At 36.9% G+C, this 15051-nt stretch overlaps 1 pseudogene; it reads right to left on the bottom strand.

Moving 5' to 3' along the window:
* Positions 1-13590: 13590 nt before the first annotated feature.
* Positions 13591-14146, bottom strand: LOC138378992 (hepatoma-derived growth factor-related protein 3 pseudogene; annotated as a pseudogene).
* Positions 14147-15051: the final 905 nt, after the last annotated feature.

Genomic DNA, 15051 nt, shown 5'->3' with positions numbered 1-15051 from the left:
GTCTCAATCCTAGAGCAGCAGGACTATGTTAAAAGCAGGCAATTTCATCTGTGGAACAGATTGTCATCATTAATATTATATTTACATAAATAAGATCATAGTCTATATATTGATCTGCAATTTTTTTTTATCCATTTGATCACATGTCAGTATACCATGGAGGTCTTTCCATATAAACTCATTCTGTTTAGTGGAGCTATAATATTACAAAATGTGAATGTACTATAATTTATTTAAACACTCCTTATTGATGGAAATTAAGGTTAGTCCCAGGAATTTCCCCCCTCCATTATGAATGATGTTGTAATGAACATCGTTGGGCATTTGTGAGAGTATTTTTTATGGGGTGACATGCTAACATGAAAGAGTTCTTGGGTCAAAAGGTACACAGACATTTAAAATTTTGATACTGCCAATTGGCCCTATACTTATGCTATACATCCTGGGAAGGAATTGGACAAAGGTAAGGGCCATAAAATTTTCCTAATGTTTGAAAATGACTTTTTATTGATTAGGTGTTTGGTTGGTTAATTGTTTTCCAGAGATCCCACAAAGTTGGTTCAGGAAACTTCTGGTTGTTTACTCAATATTTCTGTGGGGGTATGAGAGGTTAGAGCTTTCTAGCCTGCCATTTTGTTGATGTCATTCCTGCCCTTCCCTTTTTTGTGTGAAGAGAGCTGGGAAGAGGATTAGCTTCATAATTTTCTTTTGAGGGACTGTGATTTGCAAATTAGATTCTTTATAAAGACCCACAAAAAGACATTAATTTGAAGTAGATGTTGCATCTAGATATTTTGTACAGGCTCTTGGTTTTTAAGCTTCATTATAATATGGCATTTTCAGGAGTGCCAAGTCATTGCCTGGTGCCAGGGAGAGCAGAATTTTCCTGGAAATTAAAGTGATGTGTGTCAAGATAGATAAGTCAGGTGTTGATACTATTTGTTTCTCATACTACAGTTGGCCAGCTAGTGTAGTCCCATCTTGTCCCCTCTATTTTGGAAGACTGCTTCCAGATAAAGACCTGTAAAACAGAGCCTATAAGTCTACACATGGTATAATGCACAGACCAAAATGCCAATCTGTTCCAGGCAATAGCAGGCATCTGAAGCCAGTATTCCTTAGCCTGCTAAGTCTAATAGTCCCATCACCAGGCAGAGCATGAATCCAGGCCCATAAGACCACAGAGGTAGAGGTAGGGGAACAAACACCACTGTGAGTGGGGAGAAGTCCCATAAACTACATGCACATTCTCTCTTCTCTCTTTGTCTCTCATTGTATTAAAAGTGAACTTTACAAAACATCTGATCTAAACTAATTTTTAGTCTACTATCATTTTACTTTATATCATGCAAAATGAGAAACCTGTTTTCAAAACTTCTAACTGTAGAAGAGGTTTCTGAATTTAAAATGATCACTAATGCCAGTATAACATATAAAAAAACTTCCTGGGGCTAAATCCCAACTCCCCTACAAGCTATATGACCTTGAGAATTTTTTTTTCAAACTGAGAAAAAGCAGTTTTAATAATGCACACACATACATTCATAGCACTTTAAAACAAAATGTATAAAATCTTGAGGAAAAAAAAAAGAAAGAAAATAAAAAGGAAATCTGCCATTACTCTCTAAGAGCTGGTGGATCAACTGGCTGACAGGACTGCCCAGGGTAAAAAATGCACAGATAATGAGGAGAACCAACACCATTAATGAGTAAGAATAACACCCACAGATCATGCTAACTGCCGGACATGCCCAGCCACCTGTACCCTACTCTTGCCTCCTTAGAGACAAACCAGGACAGTCATCCCCTAATCCTCCAACTCAGTCGCTTGTTAATGGGCCACCTCCTAAAATTTCTGTTTTTTTAAATTTAAAAATTACTCTTGGCTAAAAGTCTCCACATATTATTACTGGCCAGTCTCCACCAATTATATTTGTTTTGATAAAAATAAAAATGCAAATGCTCCAACTGAGCCTGGATTATAACATGCCATTTGCTATCTTTTATATCTGGGGAGATTTTTGTGAAGTCCAAAGCAAGCTACTATTCGCGCTTCAAAACAAAAAATGCCAGTCTCCCAAAAGATGAGAAAGGCACCACTGCGATCAAGAGATAAGACAGAAAGTGTACAAATGCTGTTACTTGACTGCTACATAGATGCATTTTGTGCATAGAGAGCCTCTTCACTTAGCATGATATAACTAATAGAATTATATTTTCAGATAACAAGAAAAGCAGTTTAGAACAGGTAGTTACACACAAAAGCATAAACGCAAGTACCTTGATTTTCAGCTTGCAAGAAGGGTACTAAGTTTGACATGCATATCCAGAAAATTAGACAAGGTGATTTTTGGTACAGTGATATTGCCAAACACACCGCCACTCAGTGCAAGCTTTGTTTGCCGAGTCCCCAAAGTGGCCTGACATTCTCTGTGCAATGAACATTTTCTCCCTCTCCACTACCCCATTCACTGGGCAACAACAGCAGGAGGGAGACAACACGTGGGGACTTAAGAGGGAGAAGAAAAATACTTGATTTGAGAGAAAAAACATGGGCTACTTGTGCTAAAAGAGAATCACAAAATTTTTATGAGAACCCAAACGCAAATACTGGACTATAACCTGGAGACTGAAGACCTCTACCAGAGTCATAAATACAAGGGCCTAAACTGATGTCTGGCCATTTATTTTAAAGGGACACATGAAGTATTTTTCTCTAATGGAGAAAGACAATTAAAAATAGAGTTTTCTTATTGGAACTGTTAAATAAAAACGTATCAAAGTGGTTTTAAATTTGATGGGCAGTTATCTGTTGAAATTGCAATATAAAAGGGTCACTTAAAAAAAACCCTGAATAACCCACTTGTCCCCCCATCAATATACATGATTAGAAAATATTTACACACTGTAATTACAAGCAATATAAGCAGTATTTTATACTTTTCAGGTTTTGTACACTTTACACAATGCAAAATGAGAAAAATATGAACACTTATAAAATTACACACGAATAATGTATCTACAAAGTATTAAATTACAAAGTGAAAGCCCCCATTGTTGGGCAGATAGATGCCAGAGTTTCAAGGTTCTGTCAAATATAACTCTTTGTATCTATCTCTTTAACTGTAAGTGGCATTTTGTAACAATACCCTTGAGAGGTAGGATCAAGATAATATTCTTACCAGTAAACTCAACACGGAATAAAACTTTGTTGGTCTGACTCTTATAGCCTCAGTCAGCATTAGGTTCTTGGAAAGTGGACTTATTTATTCTTCCTTATAAAATCTCTAACTGCCCAATGCTTGACATGAGCTCAAAAGTTACTGATGCTTTTTTAAATGATAAATTGAAGATAAAATGTTTTTTTACTCCTAAAACTCAATTTAGAGGTAGAAAATTATTTTTCAAAATTTATTTTCTCAAACGATAAACATCAAGTCCAGTTCCCTTCCCCTTCCGTCATCTTTCTCCTGCACAACTGGAGACACTAGAGTGCTCAGGAGAACAGGTCACCCAAGCCAAAATAGAACAAAAAAAAGTTGGCATTCTCTTTCAGGAAACAAATTCTCCTAAAAGGGACACTCACTCAATAGAAGAATTTTTCAGTTGGCTAGTAAGAATCTATTATTACCAAAGACTTCAAAGGGCCCTTGGCTAAAACCAGCATGTGCACTTCTCCTAACCCTGAACAATTTAAACCAAAGGATGGCTTTCCAGTGTTTAAGAATTTAGAGCAGCTGGGGTTTTCAAGTGCAACAACTTCAGGTATAAGCACACGTGCACACACACACACACACACACACAGTGTCCCAAAGAATAGATATCATCCAGGTCTCTGCCAAAGTTATATACTCATGAAAAACAGGTTTTTGGAAACTTGTTCAGATCTTTAGGCTTTTACAATATAGTCTTCTGTAATATGGTTATCAACAGCCAGGATTCTAAGATTTAGCCAAGATTCTAAGATTTAACCAGTATTTAAAAAAATATATGCACTTAAGAGAAATTCAAAACAAACTGCACATGACTGTTTTGGCATAAAAACTGAGCCACTATTTTACAGCTTAGCTTATTCCCCTTAAGGGGATCTGACAATATACCAAACTTGTGTTTCTCAACAGTTTGTTTAAATGTATTTTTAAAAATCTAATATATTTTTGGTCTTGAATAGTGAAGGAAAATGCATGGATTAAAACTTCATAAATCTCTTCTTTAACTCCTATAGACCTTGAGAAATTTATTAAATAAATTCCTTTAAATCAAATGGGTCAGTGGTGGTAAAGGTTGAATATCCCTTATCCAAAATGTTTGGGATCAGAAGTGTTTGGGATTTCAAACTTTTATAGATTTTGAAACATTTGCATTATAAATTTACTGGTTCGGCATCCCTGATCCAAAAATCTGAAATCTGACATGCTCCAATGAACATTTCATTTGAGCATCATGTCAGTGCTCAAAAAGTTTGAGATTTTGAAGCAATTTTGATTTTGTATTTTTGGATTAGGGATACTCAGCCTGTATTTGTGGTGGTGAGGGTGGGAGCAGAAGTGCATATTTACTTTATCTTTTCTGCTAATTCAAACAGTTTAGACATCTTGAGGTCTTATCTTATAAATTGCTATTTTTGTTGATTCCAGTTCACATTTCTCCTTCTTGGCATGTTTAGAATTTTAGAAAAAAATTGTGCAGTACTTTTTGAATGATTCATTTTTTGAAATTTGGATTTTTTTAAATTTCAGCCAATTACGGGGGCACAAATGTTTAGGTTACATATATGGCCTTTGCCCCCCACCCCAAGTCAGAGCTTCAAACGTGTCCATCCCCCAGACGGTGTCCATTGCACCCATTAGGTGTGAATATACCCAACCCACACTCCCCCTTCCCATCTGCCCAACACCCGATGAATGTTACTACTATATGGGCATATAAGTGTTGATCAGTTAATACCAATTTGATGGTGAGTATATGTGGTGCTTGTTTTTCCATTCTTGTGATACTTCACTTAGTAGAATAGGTTCTAGCTCTATCAAGGGTAATACAAGAAAGAGGTGCTATATCACCATTGTTTTCTGTGGCTGAGTAGAACTCCATGGTATACATATACCACATTTTATTAATCCACTCATGTATTGATGGGCACTTGGGTTGTTTCCACATCTTAGCAATTGTGAATTGTGCTGCTATAAATATTCTAGTGCACATGTCTTTTTTATAGAATGTCTTTTTTTCCTTTGGGTAGATGCCCAGTAATGGGATTGCTGGATCAAATGGCAGTTCTATTTTTAGCTCTCTGAGGTATATTACTTTCCAGAGAGGTTGTACTAATTTGCAGTCCCACCAGCAGTGTATGAGTGTTTCTACCTTTCTGTATCCACGCCAACATTTATTGTTTTCGGACTTTTTGGTAAAGGCCATTCTCACTGGAGTTAAGTGATATCTCATTGTGGTTTTGATTTGCATTTCCTTGATGATTAGAGATGTTGAGCATTTTTTCATATGTTTGTTGGCCATTATTCTGTCTTCTTTTGAAAAGTTTCTTTTCATGTTATTTGCCCACTTTTTAATGCGGTTGTTTGATTTTTTTCTTGCTGATTTTCCTGAGTTCTATATAGACTCCAGTTATCAGCCTTTTATCAGATGTGTAGCATGAGAATATTTTCTCCCATTCTGTAGGTTGTCTGTTTGCTCATGTGATAGTTTCCTTGGCTGTGCAGAAGCTTTTTAATTTGATCAGGTCCCATGTATTTATTTTTGCTGTTGCTGTTGCTGTGATTGTCTTTGGGGCCTTCTTCATAAATTCTTTGCCTAGGCCAATGTCTATAAGAGTTTTTCTGACATTTTCTTCTAGAATTCTTATAGTTTCACACCTTAGGTTTAAGGTTGTTATCCACCATGAGTTGATTTTTGTGAGAGGTGAGAAGTGTGGATCTTGTCTCAATCTTCTACATGTGGCTATCCAATTTTCCCAGAACCATTTATTGAATAAGGATTCTTTCCCCCAGTATACGTTTTTGTTTGCTTTGTCAAAGATTAGATGGCTGAGGATGGTTTTATATTGGCGTTCTCAGTTCTGTTCCATCGGTCTATGTCTCTGTTCTTGTGCCAGTACCATGCTTTTTTAGTTACCATAGCTTTGTAATATAGCTTGAAGACTGGTAAATTGATGCCTCCCAATTTGTTCTTTTTGCTTAAGATTGCTTTTGCTATACAGGGTCTTCTCTGGTTCCATACAAAGTGTAGAATTATTTTTTCTAGATCTGCAAAAAAATGATGTTGGTGTTTTAATAGGGATTGCATTGAATCGGTAGATAACTTTGGGTAATACAGACATTTTAACAATGTTGATTCTGGTGATCCATGAGCATGGTATGGTTTTCCACCTGTTTATGTCCTCTGCTATTTTCTTCCTCAGTGTTTCATAGTTCTCCCTGTATAGGTCTTTTACCTCTTTAGTTAAATATATTCCTAGGTATTTTATTTTCTTTGTTGCTGTTGTGAAGGGTATTGAGTCTTTGATTTGGTTCTCAGTTTGACTGTTGTTGGAGTATAGGAATGCTACTGATTTCTGTACACTGATTTTGTAACCTGACACTTTGCTGAATTTGTTTGTCAATTCCAGCAGTCTCATGGCAGAATCTTTGGGGTTTTCTAGATATAAGATCATATTGCCAACAAAGAGTGATAATTTGACCTCTTCTGCCCCCATTTGGATGCCTTTGATTTCCTTCTCTTACCTGATTGCTCTGGCTAGGACTTCCAGCACTACGTTGAATAGAAGTGGTGATAGAGGACAATCTTGTGTGGTTCCAGTTCTAAGCAGGAATGCTTTCAATGTTTCATCTTCCATAAGGTTGTTCAGTTTTGTTCTGGAAGCTAGTTAAGTTATTGTTGGATCCTTTAGGTCTTGTCCAGCTTGCTTTTATTCTTTTTTAGAGTGGGTATGTATGAATTTTGAACTTAGTTCTAGGGCTTAGCATTTTTTCTAGGACATGGTAGTTATTCCTAATGCTTAATATTACTGGGTCTAAATTGAATGTCCATCATGCTCAACAAGGTCTCTGCACTCAACACCTGCTCTGTCGTAGACTTCTTGAAGTCTTGTCCTTTCTAAGTATTTGTATTCCCTGATGCCTGTATTGCATGGCATTGTGCATATGTGTGACTTTCTCATGTGTTTGTGATACCCTATTGAGAGGGAAACATCTAAATAGGTGTGTGGGATATCAGTACCTTTGTGTAACATTGAAATGAGCATGTGTGTGTATTATTCTGTTTTGTGCTGCTATAACAGAATACCAGAGACTGGATAATTTATATAGAACAGAAACTTATTTCTCATAGTTCTGGAGGCTGGGAAGTCCAAGGTCAAGGTGCTGGTATCTGACCTGCTGAGGGCCTTCTTGCTGCATTCTCACATGGAGGAAGGTAGAAAAGCAACAGAGAGTGAACCCACTCCTACAAATCCTTTTTATAGCAGCATTAATCCATTCATGAAGGTGGAGGCAGCATGTAGCAGATTAATTTTGTATTATAACTCAGTAAGCATGAATGAACTTGTGTGTGTGAGAAATAAAAATATCTAATATTTTTAATATCTAAACATATTTCTATAAATCTGAATGTAGAATATTAAATATATGCATTATATTTTGCTATGGACTGAATGTTTGTGCCTCCCCCAAAATTCATATGTTGAAGCCTTGACCCCGAATGTGGCTGTATGAGGAGATGGGGCCTCTAAGGAAGTGCTATGGTTTGAATGTTTGCATGCCGTCCAAAATTCATGTTAAAAATTGATCCCCAGTACAACAGTAGTAAGAGGTATGGCCTTTAAAAGGTGAATAGGCCATGAGGGCTACACCCTCATGAGTGGTATAAATACCTTATAAAAGGCTTTTAGGGGGCAAGTGGAACCCTTCTGTCCCTTCTGCCATGGAAGGACACAGCATTCATCCCCTCCAGAGGATGCAGCAGCAAGGTGTCATCTTGGAAGCAGAGAGCAGCTCTCACCAGACACTGAATCTGCTGGTGCTTTGATCTTGGATTGTACCAAGATCAAGCCTTCCCAGCCTCCAGAACTGTGAGAAATAAATTTCTATTTTTAATAAATTACCCAGTCTGTAGTACTCTATTATAGCAACACAAATGGACTAAGTTAGAAATTTGTGCCAGGAGTGGGCTGATACTATAACAAATACCTAAAAATGTGGACTCAGCTTTGGAACTGGGTAATGGGTAGAGGCTGGAAGAATTTGGAGGAATAGGCTAGGAAAAGCTTACATTGCTGTGATTAGACTATAAAGGGTAATTCTGATGAGGGCTCAGAAGAAGAGGAGAGCTGTAGACAGAGCCCCAATTTTTTAAAAAAAATTACTTAAGTGGTTGTGATCAGAATGTTGGCAGAAATATGGACAGTAAAAGGCCATTCTGATGAAGTCTTAGGTGGAAATGAATAATATCTTATTGGAAACTGGATAAAAGGCCATTCTTGCTATAAAGTGGGAAAAATTGGCTGAATTGTGTCTGTGTCCTAGCATTTTATGGAAGGCAGAACTGAAGAGTGATCAACTAGAATATTTTGTGGAAGAAATATCTAAGCAAAGTAAAGTATTCAGGGTACTGCATGACTTTTCTTAAATGCTTACGGTAAAAATGCAAGAAGAGATAAATGATTTAACACATTGACTGCCACATTAGAAAAAAAATTTGTCCCCCCTGGGGCCATGGTGTTTTATTAAAACAAAATGATCCTTTCTAATTTGTTTTTTTTTTATTGTTTTCTGTGTGTGAGTTATATGCAATGCAGTCCACGTTTTTAGAATTAAATTGTCAGTATTAATTGTAAAGTAAGAACGTCAACAAGTAAGATGTTCATGAACAAACTGCAGGGTTTTGCTTCACAAGGCCCCGGGCTCAAAACTAGCCTGAGTTAAATACAACTCACATGGCAGTCAATGTGTTAAAGATAAAATTTATAATTACAAAGGAAGCAGAAGTTAATGATTCGGAAAATTCTCAGCCTGGCCATGTAAATAATAAAAAAATCATGCTTAGAATAGGAAACCAAGAGATTGTTTGATAAAGAGATTACTGTGGCTATTAATAGAAGGAAGCCAGGTGCCAGTCATCAGGACAATGACAGAATGACCCTGAAGGCATTTCGGAGATCTCTGAGGCTGTCACTCCCATCACAGGTCCAGAGACATAGTGATGGGCCTTGAGACTAAGGCCTTGAGACATAAAAATTTCAGAGGAGGGGCCCAGGGTGCCCAAGGAAACCCAGGGTTCATTGTATAGGGCTGTCTCAAGTCTCTGTTCCCTGCATTCCAGTGAAGTGCTCCTTGAACACCCCAGCTGTGGCTCAAGAGGGCCCAGGTGTGTGGCTCTGGTTGTTGCTCTGAAGGGCACAAGCCATAAGTTTTGGCAGCATCCATGTGATGCTAATTCTGCAGGCACACAGAGTTCATGAGCTGTGGAGGCATGGCTGCCTCCACCTAGATTTCAAAGGATGTCTCAGAGAGCCTCAGAGTCCAGGCAATAAACTGTGGGGTTGGGGCCACGACAGAGAACCCCCACAAGGTTAATGTTTAGTGGAGCCATGGGAGCAGGTCTGTCACAGAGACCCCAGACCTGTAGAGCCACCAGCATGCAGCACTAGTCTGGGAGAGCCACAGGCACCTGACTTCAACCTCTGAGAACTGTGGCCAGCAGACCCATGGGGGCAGGGTCCCCTGGATCCTTGGGGACTTAACCCCAGCCCAAGTGTGTACAGAAGGTGGGACAAAAAGTCAAAGAAGTTGATTTTCAAGCTTTGATATTTAATTTTGTTTTCCGTGTTGGGTTTTTTTTTAACTTACATAGGACCAGTTACCCCTTTCTTCCTTCATATTTCTCCTTTTTGGAATGGAAATGTCTGTTCTGTGTCTGCCCCACAATTGTATTTTGGAAGCACATAACTTTTTTGACTTCACAAATTCACAGATGGAAGAAAATTTGCCTTAGGATGAATTGTACCTTAAGCCTCACCTATATGATATTTAGATAAGACTTTGCACTTACACTTTAAAGTTGATGCTGTAATGAGCTAAGACTTTTAGAACTATTTAAATGGAATGAATATATTTTGTATGTGAGAAGGATATGCATGGCGTGGCAACTGTGGAATGCTGTGGTTTGAATATATCTCCTCCAAAATTCAAGTGTTGCCGGAGTTACAATTTTAAGAGGAGGGGCCTTTAAGAGGGGATTAGACTATGAGGGCTCTTCTTTCATGAATAGGATTAAGACCCTTAAGAAGAGGTTTCTCACAATGTTTGGTCCCTTGCCGTCCACCTTCTGCCACATGAGGACACAATGTTCCTCTGCTCTGAAGGATCCAGTCTTCATTGAACAACTGGACTTGCCCACACTTTGATCTTGGACTTTTCAGCCTCCAGAACTATGGGAAATAAATTTCTGTTCTTTATAATTTACCCAGTGTGATATTTTGTTATAGTAGCACAAACAGACCAAGACAGAAGTATTCCCTCATTTTCAATTTTTTGGAAGAGTTTCAGAAGGATTATGGTTAATCTTCTTTAAATGGTTGATAGAATTCCCTGGTGAAGTCATCTGGTCCTGGGCTTTTCTTTGTTGGGTGGTTTTTGATTACTGATTCAATCTCCTTACTTGTTATTTATCTGTTCAGATTTTCTATTTCTTCATGATTTAGTCTTGGTAGGTTGTATGTTTTTAGAAATTTATTTCTTTTACATTATCCAATTTTTTGGCATATGATTATTTTTAGTAGTCTTTTATTATCCCTTGTAGTTCTGTGGTATCAGTTGTAATGTCTCCTCTTTCATTTATAATTTTATTTATGAGTCTTCCCTCTTTTCTTGGCTAGTTTAAATAAGGGCTTGTCGATTTCGTTTATCTTTTGAATAAGTGACATTATTCACAAAAGGAAAATATTGTAAGCCCCTTTCCGGAAAAAAAATACATAATCATGTGTGTGTGTGTGTGCATGTGTGTGTGTGTGTGTGTGTGTACATGATCAGAAATATATTTCCTTTTTTAAATGTGGAAGGCAGCCTCTATCAGAAAAAGTCTTACTGGCTAGATTTTGAAAACTAAGGAATCTTAAGACAAATGCATTTTCTTTTACTAAACTTAATATTCTTAAAATCTCCAAATGAAAAATTGCAAATCACTTAAAAACAGTTATTATAAAAAGTCTTGGGAAGTTAACAATATTATTTTTAACTTTTTCTAGATTTACCAGAAAAGTAATGCTTTGCTTTTGTTTTCAAGTTTTTTATTAGTAGGTAAATTCAATATTTTTTGTAATTTATTGGTCATTTGTATTATCTCCTTTATTAATTAATTACTGATTTATACCATCTTTATCTTTTTCTTTTGAGATACATTTATGGTTACTGATTTTTAGTAGCCATTTTAAAATTCATAATTTTTGTTTTTTATATTTCAACAATGTGTTAAATATTTTTGAGGTTGTCATTTGTGTTTTACATATGTTTGTATTCTTTAAAAACACTTTTTATTGAAGTGTAACATATAGAAATGTGCATAAGTCATAAGTGTACAGATCAATATGTATTTTCACAAATCAGCATACCGTGTAACCAGCATGCAGATAAAATAACATAACATGGCTATCATCCCAGGATCTCCCTCCATGTCCTTTTTAAATTATTATACTGTCCCCTATCCTGACTTCCACATTCCAATAAATTTATTCTGTAAAAACAATACATTTGTTTTTGGGTTTTTTTTTACAGTAAATTTTTCTACTACAAACCTCACATATGTGAAAGATAGTCTAAGGACAAGCAGAAGAGGATTAATAAAACCTCAAACCGACTACATGTGTTCTCACAATATAAACTGGCATAACCTTCAAGCGTGCCCATTCCCCAGACAGTGCGCAATGCGTTGCGCACTGTCTGCGGAATGGGCACGCTTGGAGCTCTGACTCAGGGGGGATGGGCGGTACATGGGCAACGCATGTAACCTGAACTTTTGTACCCCCATAATAAACTGAAATAAAAAAACTGGCATAAAAATAAATAAAATTATCTAATATCACAGTAGCAACAATAATGTACATATAATAATGCTTTGTGGATGAATATCAACAATTCTAATTCTAGTTTCTAGAGAAAACAACAGTTCATTTTAAGTCTATATTTACCTATCAATGCTTTATCTGGTTTCAGAGGCTGCTGCTGATTCCAGTTTTAAAATGTGAAGTGTCCACCTTGAGTGATTAGCTCAAATTGTGTTGGCACTGAGAAAAAAGTAAATCATTGCCTTTATTTTAGAATAACACAAAAAGACTCACTAACTTCATAGAAACTGAGTCTATATGTTACATAACAACATGAGTTTGGAAAATATGAGCTGTCAACTAGCTATTTCTAATACTGAATATGTATTTTACAATATAGTTAAACTTTACACATGGCCTCAAAACTGAAAGACAATTTTAATTTCATCTTCAACATGCCAACATTATGTATCTATGCATTAGTTACTAAGTTCTGTCACAAAGAGGAGACCCCATCCTTAAGCATTATGTTCACTGGTCATTTAAAAGAAATGCTAATTTATTTTTAACTTAATGTTTGATAATGATGGAGTAAACCTGGAGAATAATGGATATAACTGCCTTGGTAAAAGGATCTTAGACAATGTGAAAGACTGTGCAAAAATCTTGATAATAGTTTACAGTTAAGGGCAACTTCATGCAACCAAAGAAAGTGAAATTAAATCAATAACCTTAAAAAAAGGCTAAAATGTCTTTTTTTCAAATACAACAGAGAGGAATATAAATAATGTACATAAAAACTAGGGTTCTGTCAATGATAGTAAAGACTATGTGTTGGTTCATATCATATCCATGAACATTAAACAACCAAGCAGTTAACCTTCTTGCAGTTTTTTGTCTGTTTTTGTTTTTGTTTTTTTGAGACAGAGTCTTGCTCTGTTGCCCTGGCTAGAGTGCAGTGACGTCATCATAGCTCACAGCAACCTCAGACTCCTGGGCTCAAGTGATCCTTCTGCCTCAGCCTCCCAAGTAGCTGGGACTATAGGTGCGGACCACCATGCCCAGCTAATTTTTGCTATTTTTAGTAGAGACAGGGTCTACGCTCTTGCTCAGGCTGGTCTGGACCTCCTGACCTCAAGTGATTCTCCCACCTCAGCTGCCCAAAGTGCTAGGATTATGTGCTTGAGCCATGACGCCGGCTCTGTGGTTTCTTTCTTTTTTTTTTTTTTTCTTTATCCATTTATTAGTTAATAATCATTTGAGTTATTTCCACTTTTTTTTTTTTAATTTTTTTTTTTTTTTTTTTAAAAACAATAGTTTCATATTTTTTTCCCCACCCCCCCTTTCCCGAGTCAGCACCTTCAAATGTTTGTGGTTTCTTTTAATATACAGCTAGAGGAAAACAAAACTAGTTCTGAGGGTAGAGATGCTGGCACTGACATAGGAAACAGAGCTTCAAACTTGCAGAAAACCAGTGAAGGGGCCTAACCACCATAGTGAATGCTGTGGTTTCTTTTAATATACAGCATTCACTATGGTGGTTAGGCCCCTTCACTGGTTTTCTGCAAGTTTGAAGCTCTGTTTCCTATGTCAGTGCCAGCATCTCTACCCTCAGAACTAGTTTTGTTTTCCTCTAGACTGTTTAGAAGGTTTCTTTGAAGTGTATGACTTTCTATTTTGAGCCCGTTTTTTCATTCTTTCTTTTACCTTTTTTCATGTTCTACTCTATCACCTTCTTCCTCCCTGCTTGAATCTGCAGTGCTTTCTCCCTCAGTTTCTGAAGATGTCTGTTGGTGAATTTCCTAGTGTCCAGTAAACTTTACTCCTGGGTTATTTTCTATTTCCTGCAATCCTTCATTAAATCCTGTCTATTTGTTTGACTTTCTAAACTTTCTTTATATTCCTTACATGGAAAACAGTCTTTGGGATCTAGAAATGCAGTCATAGGTGTCAAACAAAGAGGATACTTTTTTGTTGGAGGATTCACAGTTCCCTCTGGGAGTTCATCAATCTGGACTGACCAGTGTGGATGTAGCCCTTCATCTCGGCAAAGACCAGGTCACCCACCTTGTCCTTGCAGGGCTGTGGATGCTCCATCATGACAGCTCCCCTTCCAAGTTGTCCTTGGTTACTGTGAAGATGCTGGGAGGCTGACACCTCTCAGGCAGATGGACTGCTCCCCTATCTTGACTTCTAAAGCCATGGATTAGTTTGGCCTGTGTTTGGACTGTATGTAAGTAAAATCATATAACATGTAATAGTATGTGCCATATTCAATCTTTTGTATCTGGCTTCTTTTAATGCAACATTATGTTTATGAAATTCTTCCAGGTTGTTGTGTATAGTTTCTTTTATTCTCATTACTAGTTTTCATTGTGTACATATACCACATTTTATCTATCTATTCTACTGCTGATAGACATTTGAGGAATTTCCAGTTGAGGGCTAATTGTGTGATTTGAATACACATGTATGCATTCTTTTTGGGTATATATCTGAGGGGTAAATTGCTGGGTTATATATGATATGTATATTTTCAACTTTTTTTTTTTTTTTAGAGACACTGTCTTCCTCTGTCATCCATTATCATAGCTCACTGAGGCCTCAAACTTCTGGGTTCAAGTGATCCTCTGGCTTGGCCTTCCAAAGTGCTAGGATTACAGGAATGAACCACTGCACTTGGCCGTATTTTCAACGTTAGTAGGTACTGCCGTACAGTTTTCAATGAGGCTGTATCAACCTACAGTACCATCAGCAGTGTATGGGATTTTGGTTGCTGTGCATCTTCATCACTACTTACAAAATCAAATTGATCAATAATTTCCACTATGGTTTGTTTCCTTTTTAATGAATTCTTACCTGGTCAGATACACATTCTGTCATATTTTCTTTTAGCTATTTCCTTATTTTTAAAATTTCTGAATAAAATAGATGGTTATTTTTATATATCACATGAGATAACTTTCACACATTTTCTTTCAAATAGTTAACAATTGTTTTTC

The sequence above is a fragment of the Eulemur rufifrons genome, chromosome 30 (genome assembly GCF_041146395.1).
Source record: "Eulemur rufifrons isolate Redbay chromosome 30, OSU_ERuf_1, whole genome shotgun sequence".
Taxonomy (NCBI): Eukaryota; Metazoa; Chordata; class Mammalia; order Primates; family Lemuridae; genus Eulemur; species Eulemur rufifrons.
Note: the sequence above shows the minus strand (reverse complement) of the source record. Positions and strands in the feature narration are given on the sequence as shown.